We start from the raw sequence: 24,590 nt of genomic DNA on the forward strand, positions 1-24,590 counted from the left end.
TACACATACTAGGAAGCATAATATCACAAATTAAATTTTGGAAGATTTCATGACAATTTAGTGTTGGATAATGTTAGCAAGTGGATAGTTGGCAATAATGTACAACTCAGTGAAGCAGATAATCAAGTCCCAAGGGGTAGGTGGGATGTTAGGTCAAAATTAAACTATACATATTTAAAAGAAACTAGCCTCTGAGCACACACTCACGTGCGTGTGTAGAGGTTCTTCTATTTTTTGGTAAATTTTAATATTTTTTTGATCTCTTACACAAAATGCACTAAAAAATTAAACATGTGACTCTAGGCTTACTAAACTTAGGAAGGCACTTCCCAAATCCAACTCCCACAATACATTCTAACATATATTTAGATCCAGACAATATGAAATAATTACCTTTAGAGATGATGTTGCTTTGTTAGGAATGTAGACTCCATAATGAGCTTTAGCAGCCGGGTTGTCAACATGGAGGGACTTCAAAATGCTGGCATATCATTTGTAGCATGGACTTCACGTCCCCTACCCGTTGATTGCAAACTTTTATCCTAAAAACATAAAACAACGTTCATTACAGAGGCTACATACAAAAATAGTTGTTGCTATGGAGGATAGGGATGGAGGGAGAACATTATAACTACTTAATGATAATGAGTGGAAGTTTGAAGTTGTGTTTGTGAGAATTTGTAGGCGGATTTTTTTTAAAGCGAAAGTTCAGTGTAGTTTATCTTATCCAATTGTTAACTGTTTTTTTGTTGGCAATATCGGTGGCTAGTTAAGGAATAAGAAAGAATTTTGAACAATTAAAATTTTTTTAAAAAATCTATACTACAATTAAATTTTTTTTGTTAACTTGTGATTGTGGGAGAGTGGTAGTTTTATCCGAAATTTTAGCATATTTTACTTGAGTTTTTAAATGTGAAGTTATCTAAAACTTGTACTGTTTTTAAACTTTGAATTTGAAAAAAAGAAAAAAAAGGGGGTGTTTGGGGTATTTTTTTTTTTTTTTTTAATAAAACGTAGGATAGTTTGTNTATTGGGATGGAGCCAATCATTATTTGAATGGGAGAAGCCTTGGGGCCATACTCATGGTGTTAGGGTCATTCACATTAGAACCTTCGGTTTGGGACTTCTTAGCTTTAGCACCTTTCCTTGTTCTCCTCTTCTTCAAAGTCTTTGAAGTTGACGAAACTTGGATGTTGGTCACATGTTCATCATTTGGTACCTCTAGCTTGATGGAAGTGGGACCAAGGGTGAATGTCATGTGACAACCATTTGCTCCTTGTGCAGTTGTGGGAAGCTTGTGAAGTAAATAGTCACTTGGGAGCCATTGGTAGACCTATTTACAACAAAAAAATTGATGTATAAGAAACATAGTTGGAGATGAAAAGGAGAATGAGTCCCACTGGGCGTGCCAAAAATTATGTTGATGAAAATTGTTAACCAATGTTTAACAATAATTGTAAGATTATGTTTAACAACATTGTCAACTTATGTTTAACAAACATCATCAACAAATGTTAACAAATATTGTTAAATTATGTTTACAAATATTTTCAAATTAGTCAAATTCGTCAAACATAATTTCACTCATAGACCCTTTGGCATATGAGTTTTATTGATGTGAGTAGTGCCCATTCAAGATAATGTATCTCTTAATTACAATCCCTTGTTTCAAGGGAAGGCCTTTTGATTCCAACCATGTTGTCTTTGTGCATGAATTTATTTATTTTTATGTTTAAGAGATATGTGTTTTTATTTATTTGTGGCTGCACCTAATAATTGTTTAGGTTGCCTACGTACCCTTGGCGGGATCAAGCCACTTCGTAGTTCTTAATTTGAAGTTTTAGATTTAAAATCTCAAATTGATTTGCCCAATTAAATGATGGACATTTAAGTCAAATACTTTGTATTTAATTAAGCATCAACTTAGTTTTGCTTTTGGAGGGATGAGATAATTGGTTTTAATCTAAAGGATCAAATTAAGGACCTTGTTTAATGGAAATTGAATCAAGGATTCTCTTTTTGAATGGTCGAATGTCCAAACAATTTTCCCTTTTCTTTCATTTGTTTCCTTATAGGAATTTTAATGATATTTGGATTGAGGTTCCTTTGAAGCAACTTTATTCTTTATGAACATGTTTTAGGAACTGGGAATTGGAAAATTTCCTCAAATCAATTTTTATATGGTCATTTTATTTTGTGAATTATTAACTCCAATCTTGTTTAAAAAATCAATAATCCCAAAGAATTAGTCACAATTAATTTGTTAGAGTCAAGGACTCCATTAATTTGGTAGAGTCAAGGATTCCATTTATTAGGGGTAGAGTCAAGGACTCCAATTATAAGTTAGAGTCAAGGACTCCATTACTTTCGTATAGAGGACTTTATTTGATAAAACATTGCACCAAAACTTGAGAGAATTTTTATTTGGTAATTTTCAAATAGGATTTAAGAGTCAGGGACTCTTGTATAAAGCTTCATTAAAGAGTTAGGAACTCCTCATGAAACCCAACCCTATTAGTTTTACCAAACAAAAATTCAGATTTGAAGAAGAGGAAGAGGAAGAGATTTAAAGAAGAAAGGGACTGATAAAATCCCCACCTAATGCTGTGTATTCCTCCTTTGCTTGTTGCTCTCTATTGTCTATGTCTCTCTTCTTCTTCTTCTTCTTCTTCTTTTTTCTTTGCTTGCTGAAGGCTCTTTATTGAGAAGTTTGAGAAACTGTTCCCAGCTTTTTTGTTCCTCAACTGACTGTTTAATGGGCAATTTTCACGGACCATTATCGTTTTTTTCGTGCTCATGCCATCACCCACTCTTCAGCCTTTTGGATGTTTTGTTTCTAGAATTTTCTTTTCATAGGTACAAGGTAGCTCACGTGATATCTTCTTCTTTTTTAATTCAATTTTTGTTCCTGCCATGGCCTTCTTTTCAGCCTTTATCTCCCTCTTTTTTTTGGGATAATGGCAGACTAGTTTTCCTTTAGCTCCTTATTTTTCTCTTTTCAATCCTTTCTTATAGGTAATGGCAGGTTAGGTGGCTTTTTAGCCTCATGTGGACTCCTTTTTTATTTATTTATACATACATACATACATATATATAATACTTTTTGGTCTCATCTTATTATTTAGTCCACAACATTAGTGTCACTTCTATTTGTGTTGCTGTGTAGGTGTATGTACCTATAACACTTTTTATGGCACATTTTTTTAGTTTCAACAGTTCTATCTTATTAAAAATTAAAAAAAAAATGATCATAGCTATTATTAAATTTATGTAAGAATTTTAATTTGTGACTAACTACATTTACTTAAAAAAAAATAATAATATGACTAATTGGATGGTCAGATTGAGAGAATATAACCATACAAGTACACAGCACATGTCCATCACGCACCATACTTAGATTTGAAATCTAACCTTTGATTTGAAGAGTGTAATTGAAGGTCAATTCTGGTAAATTATGGTCACAATCAAACGGTTGGATTTAGAGAAATGCACGGTCAAAGTTTAGTCAAAGTTGGTCAAACCCGATCAAACTTAATATATGGTCCCTATAACACTAGACTTGGTGAAATTCATATTCAAATATTGATCAATAGGATTGAAGAGTATGGTGACATATTGGTATTGGTGAAATTTAAGACCAATTGGATAGTTAGATTGAGTAAACATAACTATACAAGTACACAGCACATGTCCATCATGTGCCATACTTAGATTTAAATCTAACCGTTAGATTTGAGGAGTATAATGAAAGGTTAATTCTAGTAAATTATGGTCACAATTAAACGATTGGATTTAGAAAAATGTGTGGTCAAAGTTTAGTCAAAGTTGGTCAAACCCGATCAAACTTAATAGATGGTCCTAATACCACTAGGCTTGGTGAAATTCATATTCAAATCTTGATCATTAGGATTGAAGAGTATGGTGACATATTAATGTTGGTGAAATTTGAAACCAATTGGATGATCAGATTGAGAGAATATATATAGTCATATAGATACACAACACATATGCACTAGATTTGGTGAAATTAATATTCAAATATTGATGATTGGGGGCTTCAATCATCTAGTGGTGGTGGTGAGTGCTAATAGAGAGAGGCCCAATCTAGGGTTGAAGAGTGAGAATGCATGTTGGTGGTGGGAAGATCGATATTTGGGTATTGAGATCAATGATGTGAGATTTTAATTTGAGAGAGAGAGAGAGAGAGAGAGAGAGAGAGAGAGAGAGTGTGTGTGTGTGTTTTTTTTTAGAGGGATACAATTGGATGAGAAATGAAAAGGTTAGAGTCTAAATTGATAGATTAGGTGGTGGGGGAGGGGGGAGGGGGGAGGGGGGGAAGGGAAAAAAATTGAACTAGTTATGGGCAATTCAAAGGTCTATTGCGGCGATCACAAACCCGCCGGTATAACTAAGGAAAAGTGCCGCTAAAACTTAAATATTGCGGCGGTTTTTGATACCGCCGCTATATTATCCCCATAAATGCATATTTATAGTGGCAGGTTCTCTGGAGCGCCATTATATCTATGTAAACGCCACTAAAACACACATATTGTGGCAGTTCTATGTATCGCTGTTGTAGTGCGCCGCAAAAGATTAGAACTATTGCGGCGGTCCCAAAAAATGCTGCAATAGATCCAATGTACAGCGGCGATCCCAAAAAAACACCGCAATATGGGACATATAGCGGCAGTTTCTGCACCCGCCGCAATAGTATAGATTTCTTGTAGTGTGTGACATTGCTTCAACAAACTACTTCCGTGCTTCAACTTTCCTTGAAGAGCTTTCGGGACTGTATGAAAAAATTTAGAAAGAAAAGTTTGAGCATGGGTATTTCACATCAATAAAGAAAAGCCTATATCTAGTGGCTTAATTATGTTCCTTTCAATCAAGAGCTCCTTGTATATTGTTGTGAGGGAGTAATGTTACGGTTCCAATAATTTGAAAGTTAATGTAGTAAAATTTGTAGTATTCTTAGCATCATTTTTGTTTTTTTTGTATTGTGTGTAAGACGTATGTAGTAAAATTTTTAGTATTCTTAACATTATTCAAGAAAAATTCAACGAGAAATTAAAAGAGTTAGAGAATAAACCTTATCCCAAAAATGGACGAGATCAGCATCTCGTTGGTTGATAGTTTGTGAAGGTGACCACAAGTAGTCTTCAGATTGATCCACAAAAGTGTCGGTACTATTTGCACCAATATAAAAAGAGGGATTGGCTTGGCTAAGACCTATATCATCATATTGCATGACATGAGAGCTACAATCTAAGTTGTTATTTAATGTCCTCACTTTAATCTGTGAATGCCAACATATTGAAATCATAAAATGCTATCAACAATTAATATGAGCACAAACAATATCTGAACACTTTTGATATGATAGACAACTACTAAAATGTACAAATTAATCTTTTGTATTTGAATTGAACAATTTCATGGTTCAAATTAACAAGAATTATCCTTTATTCATATTTTATCCTTATATTTGTATCCATTGTTGACATGAAGGAAGTTTGCAAGATATGAAAAATAATTTATCGTGATTTTGACATGTTCTTTCTACAAGAAGAGAGATAAAATCCATTTGATCTAATCATGCAGATGGGTCACAAACTCACATTACTTTTCATTCTATTATTAAGCAAAGAGGAAGTGTCACTTGAACTAGAATTTATTGACCTTATAATTTTAATAACAATATATTGCAGTTGGTTCTTACCAATTCGTACTGTTGTTCCAAAGTTTCTGTTTGCGGATTGTGTATGTCACTGCTTACAAACTCATATTGTTAGAACTCGCACGAACAAGTATATAGAAATTGAACACTATCAAGGTGTACACTTCATTCAAGAGCAAAAAAACAAAACAGTGTATACAAATAATTTTTGTTCTGCCTAATAAAACACCTAAACAGAAGTGATAAAATTAAGATAATCAACCCAAAGTGAACCTGAAATTTGCAAGCTGTTTTTTTTTTTTTGGTCTCATATGACTAACATGATTGTTACAAATTAATGCATTTATTGCGCTTACCTGTCTTCCATCCAAGCCACACAATACAAGTCACCCAAACATGTGTGATATTCTTTGGGGGGGAGGATTTTGAGGATCTCCAGGGCAATAAGTTGCCCAATCAAGCTCGTCTGGTTTTGTTGATGTAGTTGCATAGATATTCATACCTTTTGGAAGAAGGCCATCAAAGTTGCTTCCAGAATCACAAGCTTCAAGATAAAAGACCTACAAGTTCACAAGTATTTTTTCTAAAAGTTAACATCCTGCCAAAGAGTGATGTGCCTAAAGGAAATGAGTGATGCATGTGTAACACTAAAAATAGGACACATGATATTTTTTTCTTCAATTAATAACATACCAAGCTTTTATTGGTCCTAGTAGAGTTCTTCTTCTTCAAAACGTTGCTCAAATCATGAGCATAGAGAAAAGGAGGGGGAGGCATCCCTTAAAAATGACAATATGAAAAAGAGATTTTAAAATTATCATGTGATCAAATCTTACATTTTCAAAGCAACATAAATTCTCCACTTTTCACAACTCTTTCTTAAAAGTTGACAAGCTTGAAATAGCATGTTGTAATTGGAGTAACATCTATTTTCCCTGGTTTCATCATTGACTCCATTTTTATGATATACTAATCACAATAAAACATGTTAATTGTTTATGAAAATAGTTGAGAACATTTGCGTTCTTGGAGTTATTGTTGAACTACATCTGGTTGCACTTCTCAAGAAATTCTGAGGCTTATTGAGACTTCTACAGTTCTACCTATGTAATTTTTTGGAATTTATATATATTTAATTGACTTGAAATATCCATTATTATATAAATTAAAATCATCATTTTCTAATAATTTAAACTTTATAATATATGGACTCTCCCGTGGAAGCAATGAACAAATTTTTTATAAGAAGAATATTCATAGAAATTCCACTAACCAAGAACACCAGGGCCCCTATGATCAGTGTAGTAGATGAAAATATGATCATTGGGACCGCTNCTAGACAGAACCAAGGTATTGCATGGTCCTCGGACTCAAACCTATGGGAAAACTAGATACTTACAGAGAAATGAAAGCGTTAGACAGAACCAAGGCACTGCATGGTCCTCGGACTCAGGCCTATGGGGAAACTACTCGTTCCTCTATACTTGGTTACTAGACAGAACCAAGCTATTGCATGGTCCTCGGACTCAAACCTATGGGAAAACTAGATACTTACTGGGAAATGAAAGCGTTAGACAGAACCAGGGTACTGCATGGTCCTCGGACTCAGGTCTATGGGGAAACTACTCGCTCCTCTATACCTGGGTACTAGACAGAACCAAGGTATTGCATGGTCCTCGAACTTAAACCTATGGGAAAACTAGATACTTACAGAGAAATGAAAGCGTTAGACAGAACCAAGGCACTGCATGGTCCTCGGACTCAGGCCTATGAGGAAACTACTCGCTCATCTATACCTGGGTACTAGACAGAACCAAGGTATTGCATGGTCCTCAGACTCAAACCTATGGGAAAACTAGATACTTACAGGGAAATGAAAGCGTTAGACAGAACCAAGGCACTGCATGGTCCTTGGACTCTGGCCTATGGGGAAACTACTCGCTCCTCTATACCTGGGTACTAGACCGAACTAAGGTATTGCATGGTCCTCGGACTCAAGCCTATGGGGAAACTAGATACTTACAGAGAAATGAAAGCGTTAGACAGAACCAGGGCACTGCATGGTCCTCGGACTCAGGCTTATGGGGAAACTACTCGCTCCTCTATACCTAGGTACTAGACAGAACCAATGTATTGCATGGTCCTCGGACTCAAACCTGTGGAGAAACTAGATACTTACAGAGAAATCAAAGCGTTAGACAGAACCAAGGCACTGCATGGTCCTCGGACTCAGGCCTATGGGGAAACTAACTGCTCAATCAGACCGTTGAGCCGAACAGAACAGAGGCATCGCATAGCCCTCGGACTCAGGCCTATAGGGAGGCTAACTACAAAACATCCCAAGTTAGGAGAGAACCAAGCCCCATAGGGCCCTTGAGAGGCGAGAGAGGTGCCCATGCATACGTTCTCTCTCCTTATCATTGTTACTGGCGCAACTGACCAACATGGAATTCAAGCTAAAGTCATACATATCTAAGGAAGAAAGGAAAAGCAGGCAGCGTGTACACAAATGAGCAATTCAAGTAAAGGGAAATCAAATTCGCATTACAACGATGAGTTCGTAAAAATTGCATGGCAGGAGCCACAGTACATAGAAGAGAAGTAAAACAAAATGAAATAACAACGTGAAAGCAGGACGAGCCGAAATGCCAGGGAGCCTACTCCTCTTGCTTCGGTTGGACAGAGGCAGCCCCTGACCCCTCCGAGCCCTGGCCTGAGGGGATAGTCTGCGGGGGTACGGCGAGAGCAGCTACTTCCTCAGTGGTGTGGGCTAGATCATCGGAAGGGATCTCCACTATCTCTGGGGGTACCTCCTCACTCGAATGCTCCCCTAGTTCAGCTGCCCGCACTTCTTCAGTAATCTCCCCAACCTCAGGTTCCTCACGAGCGGCCTTACGGATAGCGGGGGGATAATACACGTTCTCCGCCTTCCACAGGTCGGACGCAGCCTTCACCCCAGCTTGTTTGAGGGCCTCAGCCCAGACCTGGGAACAATATCGCCTACACACTCCTGGGACTTGAGCCTTGTAGTCGGCCTCTATTGCAGCCACCCCCTCAGTGTAGGCTGCGGCTTCGGCCTCCTCCTTGGCACGCTCGGCCATTTCCTTGCCACGATCAGCCTCGTCCTTGGCCCGCAGGGCCTGGTCCCTGGCCCACTCCGCTGCCCTCTGATTCTCCTCGGCCTTAGCCACGTCAGCCCGCAAGTCAGTAATTAGATCCCTCGCGATCCGCAATTGCTCCTCCGCCTCACGCAGGCGCCCCGTCTGCTCCGTGGCCTGGGTCTGGGCTTGATGTTGAAGCCAATTCCTTATTCTCCTTTTCACACAGCCACTTATACCCTGTGCTAACTGAATAAGAACCATCTCTGGTCCAAGGCCAAAATAAAGTGTCGGGTTGATTGATCAGTCCCAATGGAATGGACTTTATTATCACTGCTTCGAATGGCAGGAAATTTTTGTCAATGATGTGGGAGTTCCATCCGAAACTGTGTGGATCAAAGAGTGCCGAAACAGTAGCTGATCTAAGTGTATCTGTTGGAGGTGAAACCACTTGACCTTGAGACTCCCTAGGCAGCCAATTCTCCCCATAAATCTTGACTTGAGAGCCATCACCAACTCTCCACTTGGCACCCTTTTGGATGAGACTTCTTGCACGTAAAATGCTTCTCCATGCAAATGACCCAGATTTCACTTTTGCTTCAAACACACTGTTATTTGGAAAGTATTTGGCTTTGAACAGTTTATAGAAAAGTGAATTTGTATCATGTACTAGTCTCCATACTTGCTTGGCTAACATGGCTTCATTGAACTTACAAAGGTCTTTGAATCCCATACCTCCATCCACCTTAGGCTTACATAAAGTCTCCCACTTTTTCCAATGTATTTTTCTCCGATCACCCCTTTGCCCCCACCAAAATTTACGGATCATCACTTCAATGTCTCTACAAAGACCAACCGGAAGGCGAAAACAACTCATTGCAAAGGTGGGGATTGCTTGCACCACTGCTTTGAGGAGGACTTCCTTGCCGGCTTGTGACAATAATTTTTCTTTCCACCCTTGAATTTTTCCCCACACCCTCTCCTTGATAAAATTCAGGCAGCACTTCTGTTTCTTCCCACCACAGCTGGAAGGCCTAAGTACTTTTCGTATTCCTTAATCTTCGGAACCCCAAGAAGATTTTTTATGTCATTTTTTGTTGCCAAGGGCACAGCTTTGCTAAAGAAAAGAGTGGTCTTTTCCTTGTTAATACGCTGCCCGGAAGCTTTCTCATATTGGTCCAAAATTTCTTGGATGGCTCTTATATCACTTATCTGGGCACGACAAAACAGCAGACTATCATCAGCAAAAAATAAATGGGAGATTTTTGGACCATAACTGCAAAGGGAGTATCCCCTAATTTTGTCTTCATGCACAGCTTGTTTGATGAGAGCATTTAGACCTTCTGAGCAAAGCAGAAAGAGGTATGGAGACAAAGGGTCGCCTTGTCTAAGGCCTCTTGAGGGGATTATATTTCCTTTTGGTTCTCCATTCACCAAGATGGAATAGGTGACCGTGCTGATGCATTCAGAAATTAGCTCCACCCATCTTCTATTGAAACCCATTCTTTCCATCAGTTGTAAGAGGAAAGACCACTCCACTCTATCAAAAGCCTTGCTCATATCAAGTTTGAGCGCCATAGAGCCAATTTTTCCTGATTTCTTTGTTTTCATGTGGTGAAGTGTCTCAAAAGCAATTAATATATTATCTGAAATCGCTTTGTCAGCTTGAAAAGCACTTTAAGATTCAGATATAATATCAGGTAATATGACTTTTAAGCGGTTAGCTAAGACTTTTGAAATAAGCTTGTACACAATGTTACACAATGCTATAGGCCGGAATTCAGTTACATGTTCAGGACTTTTTACTTTTGGAATAAGAGTGAGATAGGTGTGGTTTATACCTGTTGGGATATGGGCTGTGTTGAGGCAAGAGAACACGACAGCAGCAACATCACTTCCAATATCTTTCCAATAATGTTGGAAAAAAATTGGGGGCATCCCATCAGGACCTGGGGCTTTTAACGGCGCCATTTGAGATAATGCTAAGTCACCTCTTCTCTTGTAAACTCACGGCCAAGGAGGATGTTCATCTCATCAGTAACACTTCGCTGGACATGTTGCAATATTGAGTCAATTTCACAAGGGTTTGATGTGGTGAATAGGCCCGTGTAGAAATCGACCAATAATGCAGCAACGTTTTCATCCCCACAACACATCTCCCCCCTTGAATTTCGAAGACCATGAATGGTATTGCGTCGAAATCTATGAGAGGCTCGACTGTGAAAGTAACTAGTATTTTTATCCCCCGATTTTATCCAGTGAGATTGAGACCTTTGGTGCCATAATTTTTCCTCCGCAACCAACAACCCATTTATATCATGCTTCAATTGTTGTACCTGGGTAAAATTTTTGTCCTGGGCCGCCACCCTCTCTGCTTGTTTCAATTGCTTTTTCTTCTCAGCTATTTGTCTTGTGATATTACCAAAATTCTGTTTACTCCAAAGTTGAAGACTTTGTTAACATTTGTTGATTTTTCCAGCCACGTTTGTCATGGGAAAAGACCCAAAATTTTGCCTCCAAGCCGTGTGAACTGTATCATGACAGCCCTCATTGTCCAGCCATACTTGTTCAAATCTCCAAGGGCGTTGCTTGCTGCCTGGGATGCCCATGGGGTGAATTATGATGGGTTTATGGTCTGAGGTACTACACTCAAGAGTAAGCACCTTTGATGTCGGAAATAACTTCAGCCAATCTTGTGTAGCAACTGCCTTGTCAAGCCGCTCCCTTATTGTATTGCCATTCTGATAGTGTTTGTACCAAGTGTACTTATTTCCCACATATCCCAAGTCAGTGAAGCCACACTCGTCAAGAACATCTCTAAAGTCCTGCATTTGCCCATTTGGTCTTGGTCTGCCACCTAGTTTTTCATGAGATTTTAGAATCTCATTAAAGTCACCAGCACATATCCAAGGGAGGGAGAATTTTTGGTGAAGCCATCGTAGTTTATTCCAGGATTCCAAATGATTCTAGGTCTCTGGGAAACCATAGAAACCTGTAAACCTCCAACTATTTTCCTTTCCCTTGTTTATGATTGCATCAATGTAGTTCAGAGAGGAATTTTCCACTGATAATTCAACATCTTTTTTCCAAAACAAAGAAAGTCCCCCACCTCTTGTGACTCGAGAAACTCCAAAAGTATCTCCAAACCCCAGTTTATTACGTAATTCGAGTAGCCTAGCTTCATCCAGCCATGTTTCGGCTAAGAACACGACTGCGGGATCTTGTGCCCGAACAATATCACCGAGCTCCTGAATTGTCGGTGGGTTCCCAAGCCCACGACAATTCCAACAAAGTAGACTCATTGCTCATGGCGGGGCTGGGATGCAGCCGCCGCTAATCCAAATTCTGGTTCATGGGTGAGAACACGTCTTTTATTTGGTTGATCTAGTTCATCATCTAGTGTGAGGTTGCATTTGTATGGGAGGGTATTTTGTTGAGGGAGGTTTGCTTCTTTTGGTGATCGTGGGATTCTTTTCCAGGTTTTCAGGGTGGTGTTATTTTGGTTACATGGGTTGGTTTCAGGGTTGACATTAGGGTTTGGGGAAGGGACATGGTTGGTCACGTGGTCATTAGAAATCAGGGGTTGGCTAGAGTCCACATTTGAGTCCACTTCTGTTGCCCTAATCTCCGCGTCAATTATTCCATGATTAATGCATGTGTGGCTGTCAAACATCATTAACTCCTGATCAATTTCATGTAACGTATCATTGAATGATTTGCCCAATCCGCATTCAGCGTTATTTCCCTGTAACGTAGATACGTTTTACATGTCATTAATGCTGGTGTGAGGTGCCATTTGTGTTGTGGCAAAGTTTTGAGTCACCGGAGTAGAGTCCGACGAAGTTGCAGCCGGCGAATCTCCCTGGTGTTTTTCTTTCAGACCTCTCTCTTTTCTCAAGGCTTCATAGAATCCAGGCACTTTTATCACTGTCTTCCCAGGCATGGCAATTGGGGAAGCACGAATCCATGGACCGTATGCCCTATCTTCAAGAGACAAGGAACCGTTGCTTTCAATCCATCTGTCGCAGTCTTTATCGGCGTGATCCAGGCAGCCACACCAATAACAAAGTATTGGTAATCTTTCGTATTTGAAATTTACCCAGCCCGTTGCACCATTCTCTAGTGATATTTTCCTCCCACGACACAGAGGGATAGTAACATCCACTGTGACCTTTACTCGAAAGTAATGACCACCATCCATCTCAGAGAGTTTTGTTTCCTTACACACTTCACCCACTGCAGTGCAGAGTTCTTCAGCAACTCCCCTGTTGAAGAAGGTTAGTGGGATATCATGTACCTGAACCCACATTGGAACCTTATTGAAGTTGAGTTCGCTAATTGGGATTGCACTGTCATATGGACATAGAACAACCAGGTGCTTATCAAAACTCCATGGTTGGAGTGATAAAATTTTTTTTGCCTCTTCTTTATTGTCAAAAACAAAGAGGAGGATGTGGTTTCCTCCTTTACGAACCTCAAAACCATTTTTGGAGCGCCACAATGGGTTGAAAGTCCGAATCACTGCTTTCATATTGAGAACCCGTTTTGTAAAAAATTTTGCTGCCAAAATTGTTTCACCAGTAGATCTATCTTTTGTCAATTTTAGTGTACCATCCTCTCTTTCATTCAGGGACAGGTTACTCCAGTGTTTCATTATCCCTTCCATGGGTTGAAGACACTCGTGTTTCCCAAAATCCCAAAGAAAAATCCCAACAAAACCCTACGCTAAACCTTGATTATCCAGGGACAGACAACCTTACAGGAAGGGACAACAAATTCTACAATGAAAGAGAAGCTTTGGAGAGTCCAAAACTTTTCTTAGCAGATAGAAACTCCAGTTAATTAATCTAAATAGAGAGAAAACTGAAAGATGATATTGATTTTATTTTGAACCTCACCTAATAATTCGATTATTATCCACCTTCTCAAAAAAATTAGATTACCAAATTAATAGTTTAACCTATTAAGAAAAGAACCAAATTAGTTATTTGTGAAATAACAAGCTCATAAAGATTATAAAAAAAAAAAAAAAAAAGACATTTAAATAAAGAGTGACATTGAAAATACTACAAATTTTGTTACATAGAGCTTATAAAATAAAAATTGATATATCATTAATCACGCCAAAATTAAACATTCATTTAATAATAATTAGGTGGTTGAAGTATGCTAATCACATTTATTGTTATATCATTTTGTATGTTTGATGTGCTAAAATTTGTAATATCTTTAGCATATTTTATAAATAAATTTATTAGAAGGAAAATAAAAACCTAATGCCTGTAATTAGAGTAGGATCTGGAGCCAGCAAGCAGAACCGCCCATTTGGTCCCTGATGTTTGTGATATAACATCAGCAATAATACGATTACTATATCCATTGAAGAATGTCGAAGCTTTTAGGGGCAACCGGGCGAAGGCCGAACCAGAGAGGCCAGGGAAGAGGAGGACGAGGAAGACACTGTGGAACTAGAATTCGAAGTCGAGGGGGGTCGAACATGGATAAATTTTTTTTCATGCGAATCTAACCTAATTAATGTCTATTGAATATATATAAACAAAGAATCAACAAAAGAAAAGACATAAAATAATTGTTTCTTAGTAAATTTAAACTAAATTATCTATTAAAATGGAATTCGATTATTGTTTTAATTTCCAATGAATCATATATGATGGACTTTGTATAGGATTTAGTTGCAATCTCTCTTTTAATGTTCAAAATTATAGAGTCCCTTAGAAAATCTTCTTTCATAATAAAAAAAAAATCCCTATGAAAAATTTTGGTTGAGGATTTTCATTAATTGAGATATCTTCATTAAAGGTAGGTAATGTTGCATCACTAGCAATGACTTCTAAAATATTTGTATTTATTTTTGAAAAACTAATTAGTTGCAAAAGGCAAAATAACTTTATAAACTATCACCACGTAACTATACGCACAGGTGATACAAAATGTTAACTTATAGCTAACAACAACAAAAAAATTCTAATAAACAGTCTACAATAACTAAAAATCATACTTGGAAAAAAAGATGAAGAAGTTCAAAGTGTATAAAACTGTTAACTAACTGTGTAATACCATGAATAAGTTAAAAAGTAGTATTAAATATATACATATATATATATATAGTGTAGGGGTATTGGGCCTAGGAGCTCATGAACCATGTACATATTGGGCCCGAGGCCCAAGCCGAGGTTGAGGGGTCGTCAAAGGAAGGGTAAACATTGTCAAGGAAGCTCACATTGATAGATAAAGAAGTTAGTTTTGATCATAATGGCCTAGAAGGTTGGGTCGAGGATGAGTACCTTCTCGGCTGACCAAAGCTGAGGTCTGTAAAGGTGGTTTGCCATCCAAGGGAACGATCAAGGAAGTTCTGTGGGCACGGATAAACATTGCAGGAACAAATGACAGAGGGGAGTCCTAAAATATCTTGGGAAAAGCTTTTGCCACCGCATTAAATGCACCCCAACTAACTCTCTGACCATATTAATGAGGAAGTGATCATTGAACAGTGATTTTCAACCTTACAGCTACTACCCAAAGACTTTAGGAAGGGGTTGATGGGACAAGAACCAACTCCAATGATCTAATCTGCACATGGAGGGTGAAGATGATAAGAGAAGATGGTATAAAATGAGAGGGATACCCTGAGAAAAGGGCTCGAAAATTTGTAAGAGAAAGTACTGTAGCATTCTGAACACATCTGTAAACATTCTCAATCAATATATACAAGAACAGACCTCCTCACATTGTGTCGAGAACAAATTTATTTAGATTAATCCAATTCATTTTTGTTTGGTTATCTTTGAAATCCATTTTAACTGTTATCCCATTCATGAATGCCTAGTTCTCCAACCCACTCTCTACAAATTTATTATATTGGGCTTATTGGGCTTGTATCCAACCATATCTTGGGCCTAGGATCCAAAACCAGTCCTTACACACACATATATATAAAATTGAGTTCGCAAATTTCAAATTTGTCAATTTGTCTACTTTGCTTAATATGTTAAATTGACAATATATAGTGGCAGACAAAATACTATTTTTAATACAATAATATTTATATTCCAATTTAATAAAAACATTTATTGTTGTTAGTAACTTGTGGTTGAAATTCCACAGTTTTAGTATTAGCTTATATAGGCTCCTACAAACCACATACTTTGGGTAAATAATTCCACGCACAACAGTGAGTGTGAGCAACAGTAGAGTATTGGGAGTAGTGGCTAGTGGTTGTTCTTCCTCAAATTTTCTCCTTAGGTGACATGCGGTTGGCTTGGAAGGTTAATTGTTAGATTTCTCTATCTCTTGAGGTTTTTTTTTCTTTTTTTTCTTTTTTTTCTTTTTTTTTTTTTTTTTTTTTTCTTTTTTTCTTCTTGGAGCCTCTCTCTCTTGACTCTGAGTATAACTATTAGGAATTTCAGATTTGTAGAAGTGGGTTTGTATTTGTACTAAGAAAATTGTTTCAGTAGGGGCGATGGGCCAAAAGAGTAGGCCATGCATGTAACCATTTTTGTCTTTGCATTAATTTAGTTTGAGAGGGGTCAATTTTCATTCTTCTTGAGGGAAAGGAGAGGGGTGAAGGGGCAAATATAATTTTCTTGGAGGGTAAATATAATTTTTCTTGAGCTTATTTTCTAAAATCTTAAATATATACCTATTATTTAATGTTTTAAAAAATTTGGGGGGCACAGCCCCCCTCAACCTGTACGTGGTTCCGTCTTAATTGGAAGATATATACCTTTCTGGTGCTAAGTACTACTTGTTTTCGATGACATCTATGGTGCACATGTTTGCATGACTGTACAGCATGGAGGTGGTTCCAATTTGCTTTGTATGGGTTGCATCTGCAGCTCGATATGATTGAGGAGCTTTTAAGATGGATTTCGAGTAAAATGGTAAAAAATACATTATTTTTTTACCATTATTGACATTGTTTATTGTAATTAAAGTAACATCATTTTATTTCTAAAAAAAAAAAAAAAGTAACATAATTTTCATTTGGACTCACCATTGTAAAAAAAAATTATGTTTTTAGGCTAATTAAAACACTTAAGGGGAGCTGTTTCCCAAAAAAAAACACTTAAAGGGAGCCTAGGGTGGTTTTGTGCTCTTGTTGGTTAAGTTATGTTAATTGATTGACTGTCTTCCTATAGTCGAATGTTAAAATGAATAGAGTAATGTTATGTGGCGTTTGGTACGAGGGAATCCACATTACTCCTGGCATCTAGATTCCTAGGAATGTGATTCCTAGGAATCACATTCCTAAGAATGTAATTATTCCTATGTTTGGTTTATTCCCAGGAATCTTAAATGAATTATTTATTTTTCCCATTCTATCCTTAAATTTGAATGTGAACTACCAAGTCATTTAAAAAAAAAGGGTTAAAATTGTCAATTTATAAAAAATACAATTTCCTTTAAACTTGGGAATCTGGATTCCCACCTGTTTTAAAGGAAATCCACATTCCTACTAAGAGGAGTTTAAGGGGGGAATCCAGATTCCCCTAGCATCTGATTCCCTAGCATGATTTGCAACAAAACATGGGAATCTTTAAACATTCCTAGGAATCCTAAAACATTACCCTGTACCAAATACCACATTAGAGTCATTATGAATTTTATTATACAGACTCTTACGAACTAATATGTCAACAACTACCAAAAAAAAAAAAAAAATTCATACTTTATTTTTTGAAAAAAAAAATGCTAAAATTACTGCATTGTTTACAAACTAAATAAGGTTAGGATCTTCCTAAGTGTTTTCTTGGTTCTTTGGTTTGAGCTTCTTCCCATTTTATTATGGGGAGTATAGCTTGATTTGGTTAAAAGTTGTCATGACTTTTTTTTTTTTGTCATGATTTTATTACTTGCAAAGTCAATATCTTGTTTTTGCATAAGGTAGGGAGCATGCACTATAATTGATGTCATCCGCCAACCTTGGCTTGGGTGCGCCTAAGTTGACACATTGCTAAAACTAGAGATGATATCTCATATAGTTTCATACTTTTCAACCCAAAAATTATGGAAGAAAATGAATTTTTGAGCCTAAAATTGAAAGGAAACCTACAAAAAGAATTATTTTAAGACCCAATTAGTAAAAAATGGACAAAATGGACCAAAGTAGACCAAATTGGACCGAAGTTGATCAAAATGAGCCAAATATACTGATTGGACTAAAGAGGACTTGGCCTAAGTTGACTGAAATGGACTGAAACACTACACTAATGTGGCTCAAAAAGAGCGTAACAACAATAACCACTATGTTTTAGCTTTTAAATATTACGTAAATATGAGATATCATCTCTAGTTTTAGCAATGTGTCAACTTAGGCGCACCCAAGCCAAGGTTGGCGGATGACATCAATTATAGTGCATGCTCCCTACCTTATGCAAAAACAAGATATTGACTTTGCAAGTAATAAAATCATGACAAAAAAAAAAAAGTCATGACAACTTTTAACCAAATCAAGCTATACTCCCCATAATAAAATGGGAAGAAGCTCAAACCAAAGAACCAAGAAAACACTTAGGAAGATCCTAACCTTATTTAGTTTGTAAACAATGCAGTAATTTTAGCATTTTTTTTTTCAAAAAATAAAGTATGAATTTTTTTTTTTTTTTTGGTAGTTGTTGACATATTAGTTCGTAAGAGTCTGTATAATAAAATTCATAATGACTCTAATGTGGTATTTGGTACAGGGTAATGTTTTAGGATTCCTAGGAATGTTTAAAGATTCCCATGTTTTGTTGCAAATCATGCTAGGGAATCAGATGCTAGGGGAATCTGGATTCCCCCCTTAAACTCCTCTTAGTAGGAATGTGGATTTCCTTTAAAACAGGTGGGAATCCAGATTCCCAAGTTTAAAGGAAATTGTATTTTTTATAAATTGACAATTTTAACCCTTTTTTTTTAAATGACTTGGTAGTTCACATTCAAATTTAAGGATAGAATGGGAAAAATAAATAATTCATTTAAGATTCCTGGGAATAAACCAAACATAGGAATAATTACATTCTTAGGAATGTGATTCCTAGGAATCACATTCCTAGGAATCTAGATGCCAGGAGTAATGTGGATTCCCTCGTACCAAACGCCACATAACATTACTCTATTCATTTTAACATTCGACTATAGGAAGACAGTCAATCAATTAACATAACTTAACCAACAAGAGCACAAAACCACCCTAGGCTCCCTTTAAGTGTTTTTTTTTGGGAAACAGCTCCCCTTAAGTGTTTTAATTAGCCTAAAAACATAATTTTTTTTTACAATGGTGAGTCCAAATGAAAATTATGTTACTTTTTTTTTTTTTTTAGAAATAAAATGATGTTACTTTAATTACAATAAACAATGTCAATAATGGTAAAAAAATAATGTATTTTTTACCATTTTACTCGAAATCCATCTTAAAAGCTCCTCAATCATATCGAGCTGCAGATGCAACCCATACAAAGNAAAAAAAAAAAAAAAAAAAAAAAGGTGATTATATATTATATTATTGGTGCAACCTCAATTAAATTTATCATCATGACACTTTGTAAGTGTTTATAAAATTGATAATAAATTTGATAATATTAATAAAATTGATAAAATTTAAAATATTCTTTTTGGGCCCCCTTGGATTCACAAAGATACCAAGAAGTAATTAGAAAGTGTTCTCCTATATAAGACCTTGAGATGCTTCCAGTTGGTGATAAAAAAGATATAAGAGAAAGTTGTGTTACTCTAAGTGGTGACCAGAGGCAACAGGTTCAACTTGCCCCTGCACTCTATCAAGATGCAGATATTTATCTCTTGGATGATCCGATGCATTCAGTGATGTTGATGCACATACTGCAACTAGTCTATTTAATGTAATGACGTCTCTTAAAGATGCAATTTGTGCTACTAATATTGCCTTTTCTAGGAGAAATCTAACATAAATTTTTGGCAATTCATGCCTGAAGGAAATTTCTAATAGCTTCCACATGGCATCAGCTGCTACTTCAAGTCAAGACTTTCGGAACTTTGTCAATGCACACAATGACACTGTTGGTTTCCAGAAACATGCCAAGTATGCTTCTTTTCAACAGTCCAAAACCTCTACATGGGAAATTTTTAAAACTTGTGAGGAACAGTTAATATTGACTTTATATCAATTGATTAAGCAAGAAGAAAGGGAAACAGGAAACACTGGTCTACAACCTTACATACTGTGTCTGAGTCAGAGCAAGGGCTTCTTGTCTCTTCTAGGCAGCTATATGCCACTTCATATTCTTAGCTATGCAGTTGATACAAAACTATTGGTTTGCTGCTGAAATTGAGGATTCTAATGTAAGCAGATTCATTGCACTTTACTCCAGGATTGGGTCTATCCTGGTTTTATTTTTACTCCAAAGAGCCTTTTCTGTGTTGGTTTAGGTTTTGGGCATCACTATCTAATTTTCCTACACTTCTGATCTCTATTATCAGGGCACTGATGAATTTTTATGATGCAACAACGCCTTTGTGAAGGATACTCAGCCAGGAAAGAGTTTCTCGAAAGCAATTGTTGCCACGCTTCATAAGAACTCACAAACTTACCTTCTAGTTTTTACTGATGCACAAAATGTTTTCAATTGTCATCAAGGAATGAATATTTTCCTAAATCTAGCTCCTAAATCTGATGCATCACCTTCTTTGATATCCATCTGTCCATAATTTTGGGTTTTAAATGGAACTCCAGTGACTAATAGATCTAGTAAAAGCAACGATTCCACCAGGAATAAATCTAGTTGATCATGCAGTCCTTTACAATTATGGTAGCTTAAAGGCAAGTGCTTAAGCATGCAACATGCTAATTCGAGAGTTAATTCCGAGTATGGAGAAAGCCATGACTCCTCCAAGACAGGTAGTGACACCCATGTACATTCCCATTATAAGTTATCGAATCCAATCAAAAGCAGCATTGTACGTAGATAGAGACACAAATAATTTTGATTATATTAAAATTTGCAATGTTATATTATATTATACGCTGGAATAAAACCAGAAAACAGACCATCACAACAATAAAATAAGATCCAAAAGACCCAAGCACAAAGATTAAGCTAATCTTGAATTTATTTAGAGAGAAGTGGAGTAGGATACAACTACTCATTGCGTCGATAATTGGGGACAACTAGACAAGCTCAGGAAATATTAGTAGCACAAATTGCATCTTTAAGAGACGTCATTACATTAAATAGACTAGTTGCAGTATGTGCATCAACATCACTGAATGCATCAGATCATCCAAGAGATAAATATCTGCATCTTGATGGAGTGCAGGGGCAAGTTGAACCTATTGCCTCTGGTCACCACTTAGAGTAACACAACTTTCTCTTATATCTTTTTTATCACCAACTGGAAGCATCTCAAGGTCTTATATAGGAGAACACTTTCTAATTACTTCTTGGTATCTTTGTGAATCCAAGGGGGCCCAAAAAGAATATTTTCAATTTTATCAATTTTATTAATATTATGAAATTTATTATCAATTTTATAAACACTTACAAAGTGTCATGATGATAAATTTATTTGAGGTTGCACCAATAATATAATATATAATCACCTTTTTTTTTTTTTTTGGCTTTATGTCTAAAAGTTAACCTATTAGTGCATCTCCAATAAATGCCCTATATCTATTTTTTTGGGGAAAAACACCACTGTTCACACTCCAACAAATTCTCCATCTCCATTTTTTAGATTAGATTTGCTACAGTGCTTCTCTACAAATAGAGAACACTGTAACTTCTACTATTCATACTTCAAATGTTTTTTTCTATTATAATAAACAGGTATTGAATAAAAAATGTTGGAAGATGTGTAGTTGTTAAAAAAAGAATAAAGAATGAATGAATAAATAATATTTAAATGGGATGGAGAAAATGATAGAGAATCTGTTGGAAAGTGTATTTGAAAAAGTAGGTATGTAAAAGCTAAATGTTACTGTTCATTGTCCAAACAATACAAAAATTTGGCTAATTTGCTGGAGATGCTCTTAGCTTATAAGGTTTACGTAATGAAAATCATGTCATCCTTAATAATACTCCAATTTATATATATATATATATATATACAAGATAAAAATTTTACTCTAACCTAATCTAATGGTCCATTTGGATTAAGGGAGAGTAAAGTATATCTGGCTCAAAATTAGCCTATTTTTAGTCAACTTTACTCTACTCCCCTCCATTCCCCCTCAATCTAAACAGACCTTAAGTGTATATGTGTATGAAAATCTCTCCTGGAGACTTGAACCCCAACCCTTGCCCCCATCACCCCACAAACACTTATACTTGTGAAGTGACCACTACATCAAGGGTGTGCGATGGTATAATACTCCAAATTTTAAGTCATAAGAAACATATACTAATTGAGATGGTATGAATTCATAAATGCTAATTTTTATGTCACAACTCACAAGTTAAAAGATTAGTTTAGGTTAACGCTAGGCTTGGTTTTTTGAATTATTGAGAATTTAGAGAAATGATAAAGATTCTTTTTTTTTTTTTTTTTTTTTTTTTTTTTTTTTTTTTTTTTAAGTCATGTGATATTATTTGTAGAATTTAGAAATCAAAACGTTTCACATCAACAACTAAACGAAAAGGCACCTGTTTATAGTTAATTCTTAAAAGGTGTATTTAAAAAGTACTGAATTAAATGGTTAGTTAAAAACGTAAAATCCTGAAAAGTCACAATGGTTGGTGTTTTTAAATGTTAACGTGGCTGAAATTAATGTAACCACTTGGCTGAAATTTGTGTGTGTCTATATATATATATATATATAGAATTGTCATATACTCAATAAATGGAAGAAGTTACAACAAATAAAGGATGTGAGGAGGTTGTAACCTATTGGTGACTGTCAAAATTCCATATAATAGCGGCATTTGAAGAGTCTTGGTTAATGGAGGGACACATGATAAAGTTGAAGATAAGAGTAACATCCGAATTTAAGGACATGCTCAATAAATGTCAACCGGTAAATCTAAAAAAAGAAAAAGAAAATAAATGATGACGTGGCGCTGATGTGGCTTAACTGGAGCGTAACAACAATAAATGCTATGCTTCAGCTTTTAGTAATATATAGATTTTGGATGATATGGCAAAATACAACTTGCTAGTTTCATATGGATAGTGAGATTTTAGAAACTACATGGTCAGTTACCTTACAAAGTCTAGATAATCTTCATCCCATGAGAACTAGTTTTAGAAACCCTATAAAAGTCTAAGTTTATTGGGAAGAAAACGACCTATGTGACCATTTATAGTAAGTGAAATCCAACACAAATTTTTAGCTTTGTTCCAATTGTAATTAGTGCAAGATGTATTCCTAAATTTTAGTTGAGATTTTAGGACTTCATTAATTGAGGGAATTGAGGTATATTGAGATTTTCAAACCCCTACAAATATAATATAAGTCAACCGATCATCTATACTTTTTGGTAACTTTAAAAAATTTTCAAATCTCAACTTAAATTTATACCAAATTAACACAATTTTTTTTTAATGAAATTATTAACACAACATTAATAAACTTCATGCAAGCAACCAAGCTCATCTTAATAAACTTCATAGTCTCCTCCTTTATCATTTAGGAAAAATTTTATATATAGACAATACTCGAGAGGTAAAATTTTGAAGTATTGTTCGGCACATAACAACTTTTACAATTGTTGATGTGATGGATTTTGATTTGAATAATATCACTTTCACATAAAATCAACCATTAATATCATTTGAGAAACGGTTTCCTTAATGTGGTTTCCACTTAATAGAAAAAATAGATAAATGAAAGAAGTCTCCTCCTTTATCATTTAGGAAAAATTTTATGTACAGGCAATACTCGAGAGGTAAAATTTTGAAGTATTATTCGGCACATAACAACTTTTACAATTGTTGATGTGACCGATTTTGATTTGAATAATATCACTTTTACATAAAATCAATCATTAATATCATTTGAGAAAAGTTTTCCTTAATGTGGGTTCCACTTAATAAAAAAATGAGATAAATGAAAAAAAAGAAGACATAAAAGTAGCTCCACAATTTATTTTAATTTTTTTTTCTCTCTATGAAGCTGGCATCACAGTTTCTAAAGTTGAAAAAAAATAACATAAAGTTGTAAAAAAGATAAAAAAAAAATTGCCAAAAAAAAGTCAAAAAGTTGTTATTAACAGGCATTTTACGGTGCCCATCAATGCAACCTCATATAATTTTTAGTAAGTTGCCTGTTAACACAACCCATTAGCACAAAACACACATGTCATTTTAAAAATCATGAATTTTTTTGCATTCCTAAAGTTATTGGTGCATTTTTAGTCATGGAGATGCATTAAAAGAGGAAACCAAACGAAAAAAAAAAAAGAAAAAGATGAGGGGGGAGGTGATGTTAGGTATGCACAAAAAAAAAAAAAAAAAAAAAAAGGGTTGTGTAGTATGAAGTACCACATCCAAGGGTGTATGTGGAAAAATCAAGATGTATGGCTATACATAGTAGTCTAGTAGAGAGAGCACATTGTGAGTTGTGAATTATTTATTTATTTATTTAATTTTATGGAAATTGTGAATTGTGAAGTGTCTTTTGAATTGACTGCACCTTCCCATTTTTGTTTTGATTTTATAATTTTTTTCCCCTTGAATTGTGTCGCGCAACCACAGGTCCACAGCTAATTGTTATTGTATTTATATGAATTATAAAAATATTTTAGAGGAAACAATGGACTAAACCAACTAGAAGTTGGTACCATTTTTTAATACATAATTCTTGAAACAATAAGTAGACTTAAGCTAGACTTAATGTC

The 24,590-nt window shown here is 35.8% G+C and overlaps 1 pseudogene; it reads right to left on the bottom strand.

Moving 5' to 3' along the window:
• Positions 1-1,048: 1,048 nt before the first annotated feature.
• LOC111987010 (vacuolar-processing enzyme alpha-isozyme-like) overlaps positions 1,049-24,590 on the bottom strand; it is a 75,003-nt pseudogene continuing 51,461 nt past the window's right edge.

This window comes from Quercus suber, unplaced genomic scaffold (assembly GCF_002906115.3).
Source record: "Quercus suber isolate HL8 unplaced genomic scaffold, Cork oak 2.0 scaffold_65, whole genome shotgun sequence".
Lineage (NCBI taxonomy): Eukaryota > Viridiplantae > Streptophyta > Magnoliopsida > Fagales > Fagaceae > Quercus > Quercus suber.